Raw genomic sequence first — 21,842 nt, 5'->3', positions numbered from 1 at the left:
CACATTGATAAAGCCACAGTGTTCAAAAATATAGTATAGTAACATAAAATTTGAGGTTCAGTAAGGTCAGCAGATCAGGAGATGATTGCCATTGGAAAGATTGTTAGTCACAGTTCCCAAGAGGAGCAGGCATGCCAAACCCTGGAGTCTGGGGTGGGGTGGGGCACCACTGTCAGCCAGGAGACAGAGGGAGTTGGGGGCAACAGCCTTTACTGTGGTTTCTTCAGGAAGGATTGGGTGAAGCAGGGTAAATAGGTTTGGGATTGGCTGGTTTGAATGATTTCAGTGGCCTCCAAGGACCTGGCCTGGGGTGATTAGGTTAGGATGATAGAGGCTGACTGTGAGGGCTCAAAAAAAGAGGTGGTTGAAAGTGTGGCCAACTGGACTGGTTGGTTTGTATTTGAAAAGTGTGCTAGTGGACGGGTTCTTTACTGCCTCTAGGAGTTGGCTAGCCCTGGGAGGAGCAGTTCTTCCAGGGTCAACAAGGGCTCAGATGTCACAATATCAGAATACAGAAAAGACATGGCTAATACACACAGGTGCATAGGATGTGGTCACTGATCTGGCAAATGTGCCCTTTTCATTCCCTATCAGATCAGAAGATTAGAAACAACCTGCATTCACATGGAATGGTCAACAGTATACATTTACAGTTTTGTTCCAGGACTATGTTAACTCTCTCTCTTCTATCAGAATATACTCTGAATAGATCTGGGCTGTCTGGACATTCCACATAATATCATACTAGTCTACTATATGGATAATGCCATGACAATCCGACTAGCTTTGCAAGAAGTGGCTAGCAAATTAGAGGCCTTACTCTGGCAAGTGTACTCTAGAGGGTAAGAGAGAAAAATCTATGAAGATCCAAGGGGCCTGTCGTATCAACAGCATTTCTTATGGGTCAACTTGTCTGGGGGTGTGACTGTTCAAAATTGGAGGTAAAAAGTCCTTCTTGCCCCAAGTAGGGACCCGTCTTTAAGACTCTATGGGATTGCCAAAATTTATTTTGAAATATCATCACAGCTTGACCTCTCCCTGTACCAAACTTTCTTCTTTCCTTTCTTTTCTCTGGTGTTGACCCCAAGAGTACTTCCTAATCAGCACCCCCCCCCCCCATACCTTAACCTCCACCCCAGAATCCACTTCTTGGGAAATCCAATCTGTAACAAAAGACTTTCCCATTACTATTCAAGCATCAAACACAGAATAGGTCCATGAGGACAGATAGGAAGGAAAGCTTGCAAAAACAAATGGAAGCAAGTGAGCACTGTTCTAGAAATGTCAGTCTCTGCTTTCTCTGCCCATACCCTTACCTCTAACCCCAGATAGATGCTGGCAGTGGCATATTTGTACTATGTGATCCAATTCCTCTTACCAAGTTAATTTTAGTAACGGTGGGTACCTGATCCAAGGGTAATTCACCCATTGGCTGGCCAGTGATAACTGATTTGGGTGGTGTAGTGTGGAAACATGAGTTTGGGTCAATGCAATTCTCCACTCCGGAATTCTAAATGAGACAGAAACTGAGCAGGTTAGCTATTGTGCACAGGAGAGAAAAGGGGGGGTGATAGTTTGGGAGTGGTTATTATAAGTTCTGTAACCACAGAAAACACAGCTTGGTAAGAGAGTGGGATATAGAATGGAGAGAAGGTGAAGTAAGGGGAGGAGTCTTGATTCCTCCTGGTTTCTCATTTTCAGTTCCTATGGGACCCAGCTATGCCTGGTCTTTACTCTTGGGTTCCCATGAGATATTTCTGAGACGGTTCCTCAGTTGAGCTAGATTGAGTGACTCTCTCTTTCTTACAACCAAAAGAAACTGCCTCTAGAACTGAAGCTTGAGGGTATCACTTCCTATTTGATTGACCATGTCACTTTCTTTCTTATATTATTTGTTACTCTCTATGTGTTGTTTTTATCTCTCCATTTAAACTGTGAGCTTTTTGAGGTCAGTGTTCTATATATTTTAGGGAAGGCTAATGATGATGATAATGATAATAATAATAATAATAATAATAACTCACATTAACTCAGTTTTGACTATGTGCCAGACCCTGAGCTAGGTGCTTTCCATGCACTACCTTTAGTAGTAAATGCTCAACTGTGAGCTCTTCTTATCATAATTGGTAATAATGACCTTCCTCCACTTACTATGAGAGTAAAACCAGAGGAAATGAGCATGCAATACAGCTGGAGGCAGGAAAGGAGGAATTTATTCTTGGGGTCATAATATTTTTCTTAAGGTTTCTTTTTTCTTCTTAGCAAAAGTGTGATACAGGTTCATGACAGAAAATTTGGAAAATTCAGAAAACCACAAGGAAGAAAAAATTTTTCAAGCACGCCATTCTCACCATTAGAGAAAATCATTGCTAATATTTTGGTGCATATCCTTCTGTTCATACACACACACACAAATACACACACATTCCATTGTGAATTTTCCCCATGCAATCTGCATGAACACTTCCCATGCCATTAAATATGTTTTCAGGACGTGCTTTTCAAAGATAGGTGCGATAATCCTCTTTGTGAGAAGTGTCAGGGGATGAATGGAACAAAGGACCCTGGAGATTTTACCCTGGGTGGGGACTGTGAACTCTCCCACCTATTCTGAAGGTTCCAGGTTCCTTTTTGCCTGGTTCAAGGGGAAGGGTTGTATGACCTCTGGAGGGCACTATGTTTCCAAAATTCTTCTGAAACCAAGAAATTCTTGCATCTCCTTTATATCCCCTCCTTCCTTTTGCTTCCTTCATCTAATATTGCTTTTGATAATCTTTGCTCTTGGATCCTGGAGGCTCCCGAGAGTCGATGCTTCGGGGTTGGTTTGCACAAGGTCTGGGTTCTGGGACCAGGCGCGATTAGCCTGCGTCTCCTGGACCTGCTTGAATTTTCCATGGAGTCCCAGCTACCAGTTCATTTCCCGGCACGACAACAGTCACTGCCAGCAGATGGCGCTGTGCGCAAATGTGTCTGCCTAGGTGTGATTTACACAAGCCCTTGAAGGCTTTAAATATTTATCCACAAAATTCAATAAAGCTGTTCATCAAATCTAATGCTCGGAATTTGGGCAGCCCATGAAAATATTATAATATTTTGCCCGAGGTTCCAGAATCCTTTTCTGTATGGTGTGTTTGTATATTCAGACTCCTGATATTTGTTTATCACCAGCAGGAAGGAATTCATGTTTTCATATTGGAGATTTTGCATGAGATCAGGCCTGGGAAACCTTCTTAATTTTTTTCCTCTAGATATTGCAGGGAGCATGAACTCCTTACCTGACTGAGAAGTCATCCAAGTGAGGCACAAATGTGAGCCATCTACAGTTCTCAGCAAGTGTGTGGCACAGAGGGGGAAGCCCCGTGAATAACTTAGTTGTTCATCCAGGGGAAGCTGGATAAGGTTATTATTTTTTTATTATTATTTTGAAGGTGTGTGTGTGTGTGTGTGTGTGTGTGTGTATGTGTGTGTATGCTCACACGTGTGTAGAGGGGAGGGGATTAACCTGATATGTGTGAGGTGCTGCCCCCAGGAGGCGAGTGTGGAAATGCACCTCGTCTTCGCAATGATTGGGTGGGTGGGTGGATGGATGAGAAGGGGTCCCCGTTGGGGTTTAGTGGGCATGACCCAAGGATGCTGAACATGCAAGAAAGAGTTCAGCACAAAGAATTATCCAAAATGCCACTTGCTCCGCCTTTAAGAAGCCCTGTGTGGCTTCTTTCTAACTGGCGGTATTATGCAAATCACATAACTTCTCTGAGCATCAATTTTTCTCATCCTGTAAAATGGAGATGTAAACGTTCATCTGGATTCCTCATAGAAATGTGGGTTTCACATAAGTAACGTATGTTAATGCACTTTTCACAAATTATAAAGCAGCCTTCCAGGGTCCACAGGAAAGTTTCACCCATCAGCCTGGGCTTGTTGACCACAGAGTGTGACCGGCTGAGGCCCGAATCACACAGGGAGGATTGAAACCTGTTTCCACCTGAATTGTCAGGATATTCAGTCACCAGCTCCTCTCCTCCTGGCTGCTCAAGCCCCAAACCAGAGCCATCTTTGATTCCATGTTGTCTGTCACCCCCAAAGTTCAATTGCTCAACATTCATATCCATTCTACACAAAAACTTCACTCAAATTCTGTGTCTTGTCTTCATCTTTCCCACTTTCACCCCAGGCCAGCTGTGGCCTTTCACCTCTTGAGGGAACCACATAGGCTAATGGTCTCAGGGCTTCATGTCCCACCCCATCCATGACGTTTTCCTATATAGCAGCAAGAGTGATCTTTTAAAGCTCATTCCCCAGCTTCAAACCCTCTGTTGACTTCTCATTTCCCTTGGAATCACAGCTACCCCCTTCCACTGGCTTCCAAGGCCCTGCATGCTCTGGTGTTTTCTAGCACTTTTTTTGGACCCTGTCTCCACATTCACCACAGAGTGCCAACATTCTGATTCCCAAGCTTCTAAACTCTTTCTTCCCTCAGCAACGTTGCCCTTGCTGATTCCTCTATCCAGAACATTCTTTCCTCAGTCTTTTATCTCTTCAAATCTCAGTTCAGATGTCACCCCTCAGAGAGGCTTCTGCTGGCCTCCCCACATAGACCAGTCCTACACTAGGGCATTTCCTATCCTATTACCCTCTTTCATTTCCTTTACAATGCTTATCACCCTCTAAAATGACCCTGTTTGTTTTTATCTGTTCATTAGTTTACTCTGTAAAAATGCTGTTGTCATGAAAGCAGACACTCTCTCTGATTTATCACTGCTGTATTCCTGGAACCTAGAACACTGCCCAGCACAGAGCTGGAGCTTAGTACATGTTTGCTGATGAACGAAAGGGATAGTTCTGGCTCAGGGTTTCTCGTGGGGTAGCAGCTGGGCTGTTGGCCAGGCTCTCATCTGAAGGCTGGATTGAAGCTGGAGGATTCACTTTCAAGGTAGTTCACTCACATGGCTGCTGGCAGGAGGCCTCCGTTCCTCACCAGATGGGCCTTTCTGTAGACTTGCTCATGACAAGGAAAGTAACTTCATCTAGAACAAGTGATCTAAGAGAGAGCAAGGGGAAAGCTTGAAGCCTTCCATCACCTCATCACCCACTGTCACTTTTGCCATACTCTATTTGTTAGAGGAGTCACTTAGCCCAACCCACACTCAAAGGGAGGGGAGTCATGGGCCACCTTTTGGAGGGAGGTGTGTTGAAGAGTCAGTGGACATCTTTTATTTTATTTATTTATTTATTATTTATTTATTTATTTATTTATTTATTTATTTATTTCAACGTTTATTTATTTTTGGGACAGAGAGACAGAGCATGAACGGGGGAGGGGCAGAGAGAGAGGGAGACACAGAATCGGGAACAGGCTCCAGGCTCTGAGCCATCAGCCCAGAGCCCGACGCGGGGCTTGAACTCACGGACCGCGAGGTTGTGACCTGGCTGAAGTCGGACGCTTAACCGACTGCGCCACCCAGGCGCCCCGAGTGGACATCTTTTAAAGCCACCACATCCCAATCATCCGGCACAGAGCCTGCTCTTTCACGTGGCCATCTATCTCTCCACCAGATTTCATCTACCCCTTTAGACTATGTCGTTGGTGGCAAGGTGGCAAGAGGTGAAAATATGGGCAGTTAAACACAGCTGGCCCCACCTCCTGAACCAGAAGAGACTCATGCTGTGCAGCCATCAGCAGCCTCTTTGTGTGCGAAGGAGGGCCTGGGAAATGAGTGCACAGGCTTGGTTATTCTTCCTCCCTCTTCCTACTGTGCTTCTTTAGTGTTGGAACTTAGGGGTAGGTGGCATAAATACAAGCTTGGCCCTTAAGCTACAAAAAATGAGGCCCCGGTGATAACAACATAGAAAATCCAAAGCTAAGGGAAACTAGTCTCAGAGAATCCTTGTTAATTGAAGTAATTAAATCAGCAGGAAGCCATCTGAACAATTATCACACTACAAGGAAAAACTCATTTTAAGGCCTTAGAATAAACATTCTAATAAGTAGCTATTAGTTTATATTTGTAAATACCATTGGCCTATCAGGAAATTTGCTAATAGATTTTTAATTAAGGGGAACATTTATAGTAGAGCTGTATGGCCCTGCGTTCGGCATCCTTCCCCTGGTTTGGACATGGAGCCTTGGACTCACTTTGAGAAATTAAGAAATTGGCTTGATCTCTTTTGGCCAAAGTTGCTGATTTTTGGGGGGCAGGTGATCTTGGATTATTCCATCAGGAGCTGGTTCAGTGAAGTCTCTATGTCCTCACAGGTGGAGGAACCCAAAGACTTGTTTCCATGAAAGAATCAAGAAAGCCCTTGTAGAAATATAGTTGATACTGTTCTCAGAGGACCAAGCAGTGAATACAGGAGTCCTGATCACGGCGATGCGTGCGGGTGTCTCTGTGACTTTCTTCCCATTGAAAGCTGATGAGACTTTTTTTTAAAAAATATTATTTTTGTTTTTGGGAGAGCACAAGCAGGGGAGGGGCAGAGAGTGAGAGGGAGACAGAGGATCCAAAGCGGGCTCTACACTGACGGCAGAGAGCCTAAAGCAGGGCTTGAACTCATGAGCTGTGAGACTATGACCTGAGCCTAAGTTGGACTCCCAATTGACTGAACCACCCAGGTGCCCTGATGATAATTTTTAAAGGAAGTATTAATAGCTTACTTTTTAAAAAGAGATTTATCCTTTTGGATGTTCCTTCCAATACATCATCTCATTAATCCATACCCAAACCTTGTGGAGTACATGAGGCAGGTATGATTATGCCCATTACCTGGATGAAGTAACAGAGGCAGATGTGATTCAGTGTCATGTAGCAAGTCAAGGACAGAGTTGTACTGGACCCCAGGTTTTCCAGCTATTTCTTGTCTTACTCCACCTTGATGTTTCCCAATCTTCCTTTAACGCAGAGGTGCCTAACTATTTGGGGGTCACCTTTAAGAATCTGCAGACATTTTCCAAAAAAAGAAAATCCACTTGCACACACTATTTTATGTACAATTCAGGAGATGTAATCACTCCCTGAAAATCAGTGGTGGACCACCTAAGGGTTTGTTTATCCCAAGATGAGAAGCCTGGCCATTTATCCAGCAGCAAGGTGTTAGTCATGTAGAGTGGAGGTTTAGACTTCATCTGAAAAGTGAAGATCCGACTTTTGTGGTTCGAAGTAGAGATTCCCTTGCCCATCAGTTCCCTTCAAGTCTGGTGTTTGTCAATAATTAGGCGAAAAAGGCACCAGGTTGGAAGTCTCAATTCACAAGGGATTTATCCTGTTACATTATCAGAAGGCACCTATGTTAGCTTTTCTTTAATATCCATTGGATTAAAGGTTTTGGAATCAGATGTCTTAGCACACTCCCTCGCCCCTTTCTCCAATTCGAGGTCCACTTGGAGGGTTTTGCTTGCATTAGGCATGAACTGGCTCTGTTTTATGGGCACGCCCACATTTCCCCCTTCTTTGAAATATCAGTGGCAGAGTAATATGATAAAGTTCTTAGTTGACACATGGAGTAGTCTGTAATATGCTAACATTTCTGTATCATGTTAGTATTGCATTAAGCTAATATGACACTAATTCAAGATGACAGGAAAAATGACTAATACAATAAAACCTTCGTCTACCTCTGTAGGGCTGCCACACGTGTCTGATTTAATTCACCTGAAACCTCTCATGGCTAGGCAGGGTGAAGGTGCAGCGGGACCATGAAAGTGAAAGTCCCTGAAAAACAAAAACAACCATAGAGTCCCTGGCGGGCCTTTACCGTCTCCCTCTCCACCTCTACATCCCAATTCCTGGGAGGCAGAATAAAGGGTAGTGGTCAAACAGGAGTGGTTAGTTGAATGCAATGTAAGGTTGGGATTAAGACAGACTTGGAGTCAGGTCTAAGCTCTGCAAAATAGTGACCTTGGGCAAATTACTTAACTCGCTTGAATTTCAGTTGCCTGTGAAATAACCTCAGTACAACAACCTCACGGGGCAATTTTGAGGATTAAATGAGGCAATGTATACTTAGTAAGTGTTCAGAAATGGTGATGATGTTAATGATGACAAAAAAACGATACCTCACTGGACCTAGAAACAGAATGGCCTGGAACACCCTTGGATCTAAAGATTAACTTATTTTTTATTTTTTAAATGTTTATTTATTTTTGAGAGAGAGAGCAAGAGAGGGGCAGAAAGAGGAGACACAGAATCTGAAGCAGGCTCCAGGCTCTGAGCTGTCAGCACAGAGCCTGATGCGGGGCTCGAACTAGTGACCTGTGAGATCATGACCTGAGCGCGAAGTCGGATGCTCAACTGACTGAACCACCCAGGTGCCCCTTTATTTTTTATTTTTTAAGGATTTTATTTTTAAGTAATCTCTATACCCAGCATGGGGCCTGAACCCACAACCTGAAGAAGAAGGATCTCATGCTCCACTGACTGAGCCAGCCAGGTGTCCCAAGATCAACTTTTTAAAACTTTTTTCCTTTCTTTTTCTTTTTTCTTTTCTTTTCTTTTCTTTTCTTTTCTTTTCTTTTCTTTTCTTTTCTTTTCTTTTCCTTTCCTTTCCTTTCCTTTCCTTTCCTTTCTTTTCTTTTCTTCTTCTTCTTTTTTTTTTTTTACCGTGGTAAAAAGTGCATACACAAAATTTACCATTTTAACCACTTCTGAGTGTATATTTAATTGTGTTAAGTATATGCACGTTGCTGTGCAACAGATCTCCAGAACTTTTACATCTTGTGAAACTTCAAGTCTACCCATAAAACAAATCCCCATTTCCGCCTTCCCCCAGCTCCTGGCAACCACCATTCTACGTTTTGTCCCTATGAGTTTGGGACTAAGTGTCCCAAGTGCCTCATATAAGTGGAATTATACAGTATTTGTCCTTTTGTGACTGGTTTCTTTTACTTAGCATAATGTCCTCAAGGCTTTCCCATGTTTTTTATAACATGTATCAGAATTGCCTTCTTGTTAAAGATTGGTTTATGGCAGCATTATCTACGATGGTTGAATTATAGAAACAGCCCAAGTGTCCATCAACTAACGAATGGATGAAGAGGTAGAACATATATACAGTGGAATATTACTCAGCCATAAAAATCTTGCCATTCACAATGACATGGATGGAGCTAGGGAGTATAATGCCAAGTGAAATAAGCCAGTCAGAGAAAGACGAATACCATATGATTTCACTCCAATGTGGAATTTAAGAACCAAAAGGAATGAGCAAAGGGAAAAAAAAGAGAGAGGGAGAGAGGCAAACCAAGAAAAAAACCCTCCTAACTATAGAGAACAAACTGATGGCTACCAGAGGGGAGGTGGGTGGGTTGGTACAAAAAATAAAGATGGAATAGTATTCCACTGAATCTGCCTGCACCATATTTTGTTTATCATTCATCTGTTGGTGGACTTGAGGTTTGCTTTTACTTCTTGGCTAGTGTGAGTAGTGCTACTGGGAACATAGGTGGGCAGATATGTCTTTGAGATTCTGTTTTCAGTTCTTTTGGATATATACACAGAAGTGGAATTGCAGGGTCATATGATAATTCTATTTTTATTTTTTTGAGGAACGACCATTGTATTTTCCAATGATTAGTGATGTTGAGCATCTTTCCAGATGGTTGCTGGCCATTCATATGTCATCTTCGCAGAAATGTCCATACAAGTCCTTTGTCCACTTTTTAAAAATGTTTATTTTATTTATTTTTGAGAGAGGGAGAGAAAGAGAGCGAGCAGGGGAGGGGCAGAAAGAGAGGGGGACAGAGGATCTGAAGCAGGCTTCATACTGACGGCAGAGAGCCTGATGCAGAGCTCAAACTCGCGAACTGTGAGATCATGACCTGAGCTGAAGTTAGACACTTAACTGACTGAGCCACTCAAGCACCTTATCCTTTGTCCATTTTAAAATTGAGTTGTTTGTTGTTGAGTTGTAAGAGTTCATTATATATTCTAAATATTAACCCCTTATCCGACATATGACTTGCAAATATTTTCTCCCATTCTTTAGGTTGCCTTTTCACTCTGTTGACTATGTCCTTTGAGGCACAGAAATCTTTATTTTGTTCTAGTGCAATTTGTTTATTTTTGCTTCTATTTCTAGTGCTTTTGGTGTCATATTCAGGAAATCCTTGCCAAATCCAACGTCATGAAAATTTTCCCCAATGTTTTCTTCTGAGAGTTTTACAGGTTTAATTCTTACACTTAGGTCTTTAATCCATTTTAGGTAATTTTTGTATAGGGTGTTAGGTAAGGGTCAATTTTTTTCATGTGGACATCCAGTTTACCTAACACAATCTTGAAAAGATTGTCTTTTACCCCATTTAATGGTATTGGCACCCTTATGAAAAGTCATTTGACCACATATGTGAGAATTTAGTTTTGGATTTTCTATTTCTTATTGGCCCGTAAGCCTGTCTGTATGTCAGTACCTCACTGTTTCAATTACTGTAGCTTTGTGATAAGTTTTGAAATCAGGAACTTTGAGACCTTCCACTTTGTTCTTTTTCAAGATTGTTTTGGCTATTCAGGGTCTTTTTAAATTCTATACAAATTTTAGGGTGGAATTTTCTATTTCTGCAGAAAACATCACTGGGCTTAAAACATTTTTTTTGTAATGTTTATTTATTTTTGAGAGAGAGAGAGAGAGAGTGAGCGCAAGCGGGGGAGGGGCAGAGAGAGAGGGCGACACAGAATCTGAAGCAGGCTCAAAGCTCTGAGCTGTCAGCACAGAGCCCAACATGTGGCTCGAACTCTCAAACTGGAGACCATGACCTGAGATGAAGTCAGACGCTTAACTGATTGAGCCATCCAGGCACCCTGGGATTTTGATAAAGATTGAATCTGTAGGTTTCATTGGGTAGTATTGACATCTTAAGTTTTCAGATTCAGAAACACATGAGGTCTTTCAATTTATTTGCGTCTTCTTTAATTTCTGTCAGCAATGTTTTGTTGTTTTCAGTGTACAAATCTTCTACCTTTTTGGTTAAATTTATTCCTAAGGTGTTTTCTGCTTTTTGGTTTTTGTTCATTTGTTTGTTTTGTTTTGTTTTGGGGCTGTCGTAAATGAAATTGTTTTCCTGATTTCCTTTTTGGATTGTTCAAGGAGGTTTACTTTTTGTTATTTATTTTCTTGAAGTGTTTACTTTTTCAGAGTCACATGAGCACGCAGTAAAAAACTCACACAGCCTAAGAACATATGCAATGAAAAATAAGTCTCCCTTCATACTTGACCTTCAGGACCAAGCTCCCCTTCCTAGAATCCATCATCCTTTCTAGTTGCTTCTGATGCCTTCCAGAGATATGCTGTATTGATATAGCCATTTTATGAACAGGTGGGATGTACAATATACACTGTTCTGGACCTAGCTTTTTTCTTTTAAACTCAGTATATATTGGCAATAGTTTTATATAGCACACCAGGAAATACCTTATACTTTTGTAAAGGCTACCTACATTATAGGTATACACTTTACCTTTTTTTTCCTTAGCTACTTCCATAGCAAGAGACATTTAGGTTGTTTCCAGTTTTTGTTGTTAGAAAGAAAGCTTCAGTGGCTACCTCTGTACATGTGTTTAGCACATATATGAATACACTGCTAGCTAGAATAAATTCTTGAATATGTTTCTAGAATGGCAGCTAGACCAAGATTATATACATGGGAATTTTTTGGAGATGGTACAGAGTTTCTACTAATTTACCTGTTGCTGATAGTTTTTGAGGATGGGGGTTTCCCCCATGTCCATAGGCAAATTTTGGCTTTTGCCAATCTGATAAGTTAAAATAATGGTATGTTTTTTAATAGTTTAATTTACATTTCCATAATTATGAGTCATATTCAGTATATTTTTAAAAGGCATTTTTTTCTAATGCTGTGAACCACATTGCATATTTCATGCCCATTTATTTATTGTAAAACTTTTCTCCTTAACTCATAAAAAACTTCTTGTATTGGACAGAACTAGCCCTGTATCATGTGGCAGAAATACTTTTTCCCCCCCCCGGTTTTTGTTTGTTTACTGTTTATGGTGCCTATTGTGCAGACATATTACTTTTATGGAATCAAATTATAAATTTAAAAAAATTTACAATTTTTCTCCATGGCTTTGGGTTTTATATCATGACTCAAGTGACCTTTTCTATTCCAAAAAAAAAAAAAAACAATAAAAAATGATCTTGTGTTTCTCCTACCATTTTTTCTTTGTTTTACATGTTTAAATGTTTGACCTACTTAACATTTATTTTGGGGTAAGAAGTGAGTTTTTGTTTCTGTTTTCCTGGATGGCTAGTTAGTTGTCATTCTACTTTTTATTGAAAAGATTCTATTTTATCCACTGATTGAAATGCAACCTTTGTCATATAATCCATTTCCATAGGCATTTATTTTTTATTTTATTTTATTTTTTTAATGTTTATTCATTTTTGAGAGACAGAGACAGAGCATGATTTGGGGAGGGGCAGAGAGAGAGGGAGACACAGAATCCGAAGCAGGCTCCAGGTTCTGAGCTGTCAGCACAGAGCCCGACGAGGGGCTCGAACCCACGATGAGAGATTATGACCTGAGTTGAAGTCAGACACCCAACCGACTGAGCCACCCAGGTGCCCCATTTCCATAGGTATTTAGATTTATTTCTAGACTTGCTATTCTTTTGTCTGTTTTATACACCTGCACTGAATTATTTTAATTATCCCAGCTTTATAGTTCCCAGGAATGGGCTTTATTCATTCAAGAAATTCTATTGGTATATTATTGAGATTATATGAAATTTATGGCTTGATTTGGGGTGAAGTGAGGTCTTTACAATACTCAGCCTTCCTTCCAAGAACAGGGTTATCTTCCCATTCATTTGAGTTTTCTTTCATGTTCCTCAGTGGTGCCCTAAAGTTTTCTTTTTACGGATTCTGCACATTATAAGGTTTATTCTGGAGTATTTTATCTTTTAGAATTTCTATTTATAAATGAGACGTTTCTTCCATTATGTGTTCTCACTGGGATATCTGTATACAGAAAGCTATTGTTATTTGTATATAAAATGTAAATACTCACTTTTCTGAGTTCTCTTTTTTTTCTTATAGCTTTTTAGTTGATCCTCTTGAGTTTCATAGATACTATATAAAAATCCCATAATGTAAAAATAATCATTATTTTGCCTTCCCCTTTCCAATTTTAACTACCACATTTTCATGGCTTGCTAAGCATCCAGAACAATGCTAAATAGTGGTAGTTGCAGTGAGTATCTTATTTCATTCCCGACTTTAGTGGGAATGATTTAGTAATTCACTATTATACATGATGATGACTTTTTCTTTACATATGTGTTTTAAAAATCATATCAAAGATGTATCTATTTCCTTATATTTTAATAAAGACTTTATTTTTTCAACCAAGGCTGAATGTTATTTTTTTAGCCAATACCTTTACCAGTATCTTTGAAGATGATTATATCATTTTTCTTCGTTGACATATGACTCCAGTGAGTCCCTAACGTTGGACTATCTTTGCATTTTAAATCTTGGTATATTATTCTTTTAGTGTGCTGCCAGATTCTAAGTGCTGATATTTTATTCAGGATTTTTGCATTACTATTCATAAGCGCGATTTACTCTGTATTTTTTTTTTATTATGCTATCTTTGTCATATTTTGGTATCCAAGTTTTGCTGGCTTTTGTAAAAAGAAGGTGGAAATAATCTTTTAAGACTGAAGAGTTTTGAAGTAGCATTAGAGTTGTCTACTCTGTGAAGGTTTGGTAATTTTCCTTTGTGAAACCATCTGGGTCTTCCACATTTTGGGTGGCTAGCTCTTTGAGTTCTAGTTGTATATGGTTACACTTGTGATGTAAAAGCATTACAGCAAATCGAAAAATTTATAAAAATTTTATATAATTTTTTATTAAAAAATTTATCAAAAATCTATAAAAAATTAGTGCGTTTGGGCTCTTACTTCTTCCTGGGTCACAGCTGATGTTTTCCTAGGAAATGACCTACTTACCAGTCTTAGACTTGACATGAAATGAAAGTCTTTTTTATGATTCTTTGAGTTAGCTCTTTCATTATTTCCTCATTATCCCTTGATATTTTGCACCTCTTCTGCTTTCTTGTTTCTTTATTAGATTAGTTAATGGTATATACATTTTATTATTTTTTCCCTTAAAGAGCCAGCTCTTGGATTTTTTCACTAGTCATAACATTTTTATGTTTGTAAATGAGTAATTTCTGCTTTTATATCAACTTGTTCCTTACCTTTGATTTCCTTTCCTCTATTATTTTTAGTAAAACTTTTGGAAGTTTTTCTAACTTATTTTTATTCGTTCTTGTTTAATAATATACATTATTTTTGGTTTTGATGTTTCTCCCATTGTACATTGCTTTTGTTTTATCCTATAGGTTCAAATCTTTTTTCGTCAGTGCTCCTAAAATTTTAATTTGGATTTTTTCTTTGCTCCTCAAATTGTTTAAGATGAGATTCAGTGCTTTTTCAGGTGCGGTGTATTTATTATTCAGTGTATCCTGTGTACTCCTCTTAATTTCTAGCTTTATTGCTTTGTAAGTAGATATGCTATCAGAGGTGTTTTCCCCGCACCCCCTGTGGTAAAATATACATAACATTTACCATTTTAACAGTTTTTTTTTAATGTTTATTTATTTTTGGGAGAGAGAGAGAGAGAGAGACAGAGTGTGAGTGGGGGAGGGGCAGAGAGAGAGGGAGACACAAAATCTGAAGCAGGCTCCAGGCTCTGAGCTGTCAGCACAGAGCCCGATGCGGGGCTCAAACCCATGAACTGTGAGTGAGATCATGACCTGAGCTGAAGTCAGTTGCTTAACCAACTGAGCCACCCAGGTGCCCCTCCATTTTAACAGTTTTAAGCGTGCAGTTCTGTGGCATGACATACATTCACATGGTTGTGCAATCATCCCCACCATCTGTCTCCAGAACATTTTTCACCTTCCCTAACGGAAACTCCATCCCCATGAAACACTAATTCTCCTTTCCCGCCTCCCCCACTGAAGTGTTTCCACTGTTTGTGACTTGGTTGAGATTTCATTTGTGGCCTCACTCACATTGTTCAGATTTGAGATTTGTTTGTTTTTACCTGGAATGTTTTGTGCATCTTCTACTCCCAATCTTTTTTGAGGAATTTTGGTTTAGATGTGTCTTAGGCATAACATATAGTTGGACTTGACATCGCCATCCGATCTGGAGTCTTAAAAAAGAAAGATAGTTGTCTTAGAGTGGGGATTCCTCGGGAGGTAATTCCAGAAGATACCAGAAAGGGAATGTGGAAGTGAGAAGAGGGAAGACAGCCAATACAGGGGCAGGAATTAGCAGATCACCGCTCAGTTCCACTGGGGACCTCTGGAAGATGGTGTCACACCTTCCTCTGCATTATCTCCCTGGGGAAGGACCCAGGATATTTACTGCTCCAATCCCATTCACCACCTACAGGGCTGCTCCCAGCCCTGCCCCTTTTTCCTGCAGCCAGAGAAAGCCCTTAGGCACAGGCACATGTGCTTGTGGTAGAAACCCTGGCCAGTACGCGAATGAGGAGCACTGAGGGATTATGAGCAGGGTACGGACAGCATCTGCTAGGAGAGGTGAAATTAACTTTGCAGGATGATGGCATTTCTGGGCCGCTGGACCAGGAGTATTGTTCATAGCCACCTAGGCAGGTACATACTTGCCTTAAAAAAAATTATTTGTTTATTTTGAGAGAGAGAGAGAGCGTGTGAGCAGGGGAGAGGCGGAGAGATGGAACAGAGAGAATCCCAAGCAGGCTCCTTGCTGACAGTGTAGGGCTCTAACCCACGAACCATGAGATCATGACCTGAGCCAAAACCAAGAGTCAGACATTTAACTGACTGAGCCACCCAGGAACCCCAGAGAAGTATCCACTTAAAAAAAATGTTTATTTATTTTTGAGAGAGAGAGAGAGAGAGAGAGGGAGAGCAGGAGTAGGGGAGGGGCAGAGAGAGGGACACAGAGGATCCAAAGCAGGCTCTGCGCTGTCAGCACAGTGCCTGATGTGGGCTCAAACCCACGAATAGTGAGATCATGACTTGAGCTGAAGTTGGATGCTTAACTGACTGAGCCACCCAGGCGCCCCAGAGGATGGCACCAATTTGCTTTTTAAAAAAATGTTACTGGATTAGAGTGTGGCCTTGTCAAGGCTGGGTTTGACTCAAGGGCTGGAAAGCCTAGGATGTCTGTAAATATTTTTTGTCAAGGGCCCTGAATGTTTATGCACATATTTCCTCTAGGTCCCTGTGGAGCAGCAGAAACTGAGCTTCTTGGTTCTGGCTGGGCCTTAGCCCCCTGGGCAGCATCACTGGAAGTCACAGCCCCGCTGGGGTCTTAGGGGGCCAAGGGAAGCCAGTCATAGTCTACACAGCCATTCTACATCCTGTTAATTTTCTGTGTTTTTGGTTAAGCAAATCGGGAATTAATCTTACACCGAGTCCATGCATCTTTCAACTTAAAGCTTCCCTGAAATACAGCTGTCCCATTTATACTACAGGGAGACGGCCATGTCTTAGCTTGACCTTATTTTATGTTATGCATTTTGTTTTTAATTCTGTTGTCACCACCCATTTTTCTATTCCTCCTTTTCCTTCTCTCTTCCACCTCTTCCTCCCCTTCCTTCTTCCACCGTTTCCTTTATGGTATTTTCTTTTGTTTGATGTTTGTGTATTTAGGTGTGTTGTGTTTCTTCTGCTAATTTGGAAACCTGACCCTCTTTTAAAAAAACTGTTTTAAAATAATAATTTACATACCACAAGATGGACTCATTTTAAGTGTAGAATTTGATGAATTTGGACAGATGTACACACCTGTGTAACCACCACTCCGTTAAGATAAAGGCTGTTTGATCACTGTCACAGAGTTATCTTTATGGCCCTTGACGATCATCTCTGTTCCAGCCTCAGGAAATCACTGACCTGCTTTCTGTGTCCCGTTTTGCTTGTTTTAAACATTTATACAAATAGGATATTACTCTTTCATATTTTCTTTCATATCTGCTTCTTTCACTCAGACTAATGTTTGAGATTCATGGTGTTGGGTGCCTATTTTATTTCTGAGTAGCATTCTATTACTTGATACATCTTTTTATTTGTGAGTTCCTCTTTATTTCTTTTTTATTTCTGAGTAGCTCTCCATTGACTGGATTATACCCCCAAATGCCATTATCCACTTAACCTGCTGGTGTTGGACATTTGGGTTATTTCTAGTTTGGGGCTATTATGAAGAAAGCTGCCACAGATATTCATGTACAAGTCTTTTTATCGATGTAGGCTTTCATTATTCTAAGTTGAATACCTAGGTATAGAATGAGTGGGTCATAGAGTAGATAGGTATGCTTAATGTTTTACTAGAACTGTTTTCTAAAGTGGTTGTACCATTTTATACTCCCACCAGCAAGGTATGAGAGTTCTGGTCGCCCCACATCTTCATTAATGCTTGGTATCATTTGTCTTTTTAACTTTAGCCATTTTAGTGGGTGTGTAGCAGTATCTTGCTGTGATTTCAATTTTTCCATATCCTGATGATTATTGATGAACATCTTTGCATGGGTTTATAGGTCATTAAGTTATCTCTTTTTGCCCAAGTTTTTAGTTTTTCTAGCAGACCGTTATAGCTTGATAAAGCACACTTAGCCCTCCTTAAATGCCATTCCCCAGGAGATTGGTATCTACGTTACTATTTATACTTTTTGTATGGGGCTAATTAAAAATTAATTTTTTAAAATGTTCTTTTTTAAATGTTTGTTTATTTATTTATTTAGAGAGGCTGAGTGGGGGAGGGGCAGAGAGAGAGAGGAAGAGAGAGAGAATCCCAAGCAGGCTCCATACTCCGTGCAAAGCCCCATCTCTTGACTATGAGATCATGACCTGAGCCCAAACCAAGAGTCGGATGCTTAACCAACTGAGCCACCCAGGCACCCCGTTAAAAATTAATTTTTAAAAATGAATAGATTTTATTATATTCTTTGAGCAGTATTAAGCTTATAGGAAATAACTGAGTGAAAGGAGAATTCCCATATCCTTCAACACCCCCCAATTTTCCCTATACTATTCGCTACCCTAATATTATTCATTTTGTTCTGTATTTAGATTTTCTTCAATAAACACAACGAACATCAACTAATGCAAATAATTTTTTTTTTTGCATATTTTGTCCGAAGTTTGCATTTGTTATATGCCAGAGGGTGAGTCTGATATAAGTTACTCCAACATATCCGAAACTGGAAATTTAATTAAATGTGATCTCGATTTGGGGTTTTATGGTTCAAAAGTTACTTTTGGGGGCTCAGTCTGTTAAGCGTCTGACTCTTGGTTTTGGCTTTGGTCATGATCTCACAGTTCTTGGGTTCAAGCCCTGCATCTGTCTATGGTGTCAGCACAGAGTCTGCTTGGGATTCTGTCTCTCTCCCCACCTCTCTGCATCTCCCCTACCCATTCTCTCTTTCTCTAAATAAATAAATAAACATTTGAAAAATTCTGTTATAAGCCAGACACTCAGTATCTTAGTAAATATGCATTAAATTCTTTGGATTCTACTTCCTAAGTATATCTTATGTTCACATATTTCTATCCTAATTGCTACCATCTTTCTCTAAGGGAGCGTCAATCAATGCTCAGCTGGACTACTGCAGTAGCTCCTAAGTGGTTGTGCCATATTCACTCTTGCTCTCTTGGGGTGGACTTTCATTCCTATTTTCTTGGTTAGAGCATCATGGTTTTTTGTGGAAGGGGAATCGTCCAGTTCCATTAGGTGCAGCCTTAGTGGGAATATCACACAAGGTGATCGCTAATGTCTCCAGCCCACTCATCTGGCCCGTGGGTGGGCATATGACCTATCCTAGGCATGCAAGATCCTCTGTCCTATGAATTTGGATTTTGAGCAGAATGTGATAAGCAGTAAAAATGACTGCAGTGATCCATCCTGTTGGCCAAAGACACTATCCATGAATTTTTGCTTCCAAGCCAGGGTCTTTAGATTTTCCATTGATTCTGGGCCTTGGCCCATAGTCGTCCAATAAATTGCTTCCCCCATCCCCAAGTTAACCTGAGTGGGTTTCTGTTGCTTAGAACGACAGAATTTTACCTATTATTCATGAGATTAAATGGGATACAGACTGAGCTGCTATAATGGAGATTCCAAGATATAGTGCCTCAAGCAGGATCTAAGTGTGTTTCTCTCTCTTGTGTAATGGTCCAGGGCCTCTGAGCAAGGCTGTTCTGTGAGGTCACTTGGGCCCAGGTAGCTTCTCCCTTCTTGTTCTGCCAATTCCTAGGGTGTTGTCCGTATCCTCTTGTTGATGCTGGGTCATTGCCACATCAACATTCCAGCCACACAAGAGGTGCTCACGTGGTATGGCAAGTCTTTCTTTATTCACGTCACACCTGGCTGTAGCGAGATTGGGGACTGCAGGCTCTCACTGGGTGAAGTGTGACCAGGAAGAAGGGAAAAAAGGATTTGGGGACAACTGGCAGTTTGCCACATGACATCTCTCACACACACACACACACACACACACACATGTCACCGTCTTGCTGAAAAGCCTTCCATGGCCTCCCCTGTGATTGGATTAAGACCAAGACCCTTACATGGCCTGCGGCCTGCATGCTGGGGTTCTGTCCACTTCTCTAATCTCCTGGCCGTCTTGATTGCCCTGGTATTTCCTTCATTGGTTGTACAAAGTGCGTTTTTATTTTTCTTATTTTTTTAAAGTTTTTATTTAAATTCCAGCTAGCTAACATTAGTGTAATGTTAGCTTCAGGAGTACAACACAGTGATCCAACACTTCCACACCATACCTGGTGCTCATCACGACAAGTGCCCTCCTTAATCCCCATCCCCATTTCACTGTCCCCCCGCCCCCTCTCCTCTGGTAACCATCAGTTTGTTCTCTATAGTTAAGAATGTGTCATGGCTTGTTTCCTTTGCTTGGAACATTCTTCCCTTCTTCCGTCTTAATTCTGACATACCCTTCTTTTCTCTGCTCGCTAATCACTGTTTTCAAGGAAGCTTTCATAGACTCCCAGATTAGCTCACAGTCCCCTGATATGCCCTCTTGTAGCACCCTGTACTTAATTTTTCTAAAATCATTTAATGAACTTAGGTAATCATGTGGCTGATTAATATTGTTCTCCCCTGCCAGAACATCAGCCCTATGAGGACAGGAAGCACACCCACCCTGCCATCTTGGGATGCCTAGCTTCCAGCATAGTGTGTGGCATAGAGAAGACCCTTAAAAAATACCAAGTGAGGGTGCTTGGGTGGCTGTGTCAGTTAAGCATCCAACTCTTTTTTTTTAATTTTTAATTTTTTTATTTAAATTCAAGTTAGTTAACATATAGTGTAATGATGGCAGCAGGAATAGAATTTAGTTATTCATCACTTACATATAACACCCTGTGCTCATCCCAACAAATGCCCTTTTCAATGCCTAGCACCCATTTACCCATTTAGTCCTTCCCCCCCCACCACCTCCCTTCCAGCCACCCCCAGTTTGTTCTCTGTATTTAAGAGTCTCTTATGGTTTGTCTCTTTTTATCTTATTTTTCCTTCCCTTCCCCTATTTCATCTGTTTTGTTTCATAAATTCCACATTGGAGTAAAATCATAAAGCATCCTACTCTTGATTTCAGCTCAGACCATGATCTCACGGTCTTGGGATTGAGCCTGCATTGGGATTCTTTCTCTCCTTCCCCTTCTCTCCCACTTGTGCTCACTTTCTTTCTTTCAAAAAAGAAAAAACAAAAAAACAGATGAGTCCTTGAATGATAGAAGGCTGTGAGAGTTTGGTGTTACAGCATATGCGGGATGAAACTTTCTTGGTTTTAAGAAACTGGAGTTGATCCTAGGTGTGTTCATGAATATCCTGAAGCTGGATTCTCAGAGATGAGGGGCACAGGCAGAGGGGGCAGAGAAACGCCAACAACATTGACCACTTTTTCAGATTTTAACTGGGAGCCCTCTCTGCCTGGAAGTTCTTCAGTTTTGAATCCCAGCTGGGCCAAGCAAGACCTCTGGAAACTGTTGTCCTTGGCCAAGTCCCTGGCAAAGAGAGAGGGAAGAAGAACAGGGAGAAAGAAAGGAAAAAAGAGGGTAAAAGAAACGAGCAGCATATGTGATGAAGTCTCATGTATTATAGCTAAGCCGTGTCTGGTGGTTAACCAGGACGTCGATCATTCTTTCTGTTTGTCTGGGTTTCCCTGTTCATGAAACGTGTTCAAGGATGCCATTTCATTTTCTTCTCCTGAAGGCCCTTTGAATAGGCAAGATGGTCCTTATTATCTTTATTTCAAAATAACACTTTGATTGTTTTCATTTCTCATTGCAAAAATGATACAGATTTCCTGTAGAAACTTTACCAAATACAGATAAACAAAATGAACTAAAAAACAAAAATATCTTATCACTTGGAGATAGAAACTGTTAACACCTCGATGTATATCTTTTTTGATTTTCCCTCATGTATATTTAGTATTCTCATTTTACTAATATAAGAAGTAAAGGTGAAGACGAGGCTCAGGGAGGGAGTTTGTGTATCTGTTTCTTTATTCATGTAATTATTTCTTTCTAACAACACCTGTACAAAGAAGATTGGAGGTGTGTGACTGTCACAGCCAGTGAGCAACCGGCTGATACTGGGACCCACATCTTGAGACTCTTATTTTGAATTCATGTGGCTGTTTCCACTTCTCCAGCCAATGGAACCTCATGAATAAGAATTTGTTTTCCCCTCTCAGAGAGGGTTGGTTTAAGAGCCAAGAGGCACGGGGGTTGGCTCTGGAGAGAATGGTAAAGAAGGCAGGTTGTGGATGGGAAGCATAAGGAAGCCTGTAGAGCCCAGGACAGATGGACAGAC

This window comes from Lynx rufus, unplaced genomic scaffold (assembly GCF_022079265.1).
Source record: "Lynx rufus isolate CCGP_SWC_20201006 ecotype Redwood Valley unplaced genomic scaffold, mLynRuf1.p SCAF_16, whole genome shotgun sequence".
Classification (NCBI taxonomy): Eukaryota; Metazoa; Chordata; class Mammalia; order Carnivora; family Felidae; genus Lynx; species Lynx rufus.
Note: the sequence above shows the minus strand (reverse complement) of the source record.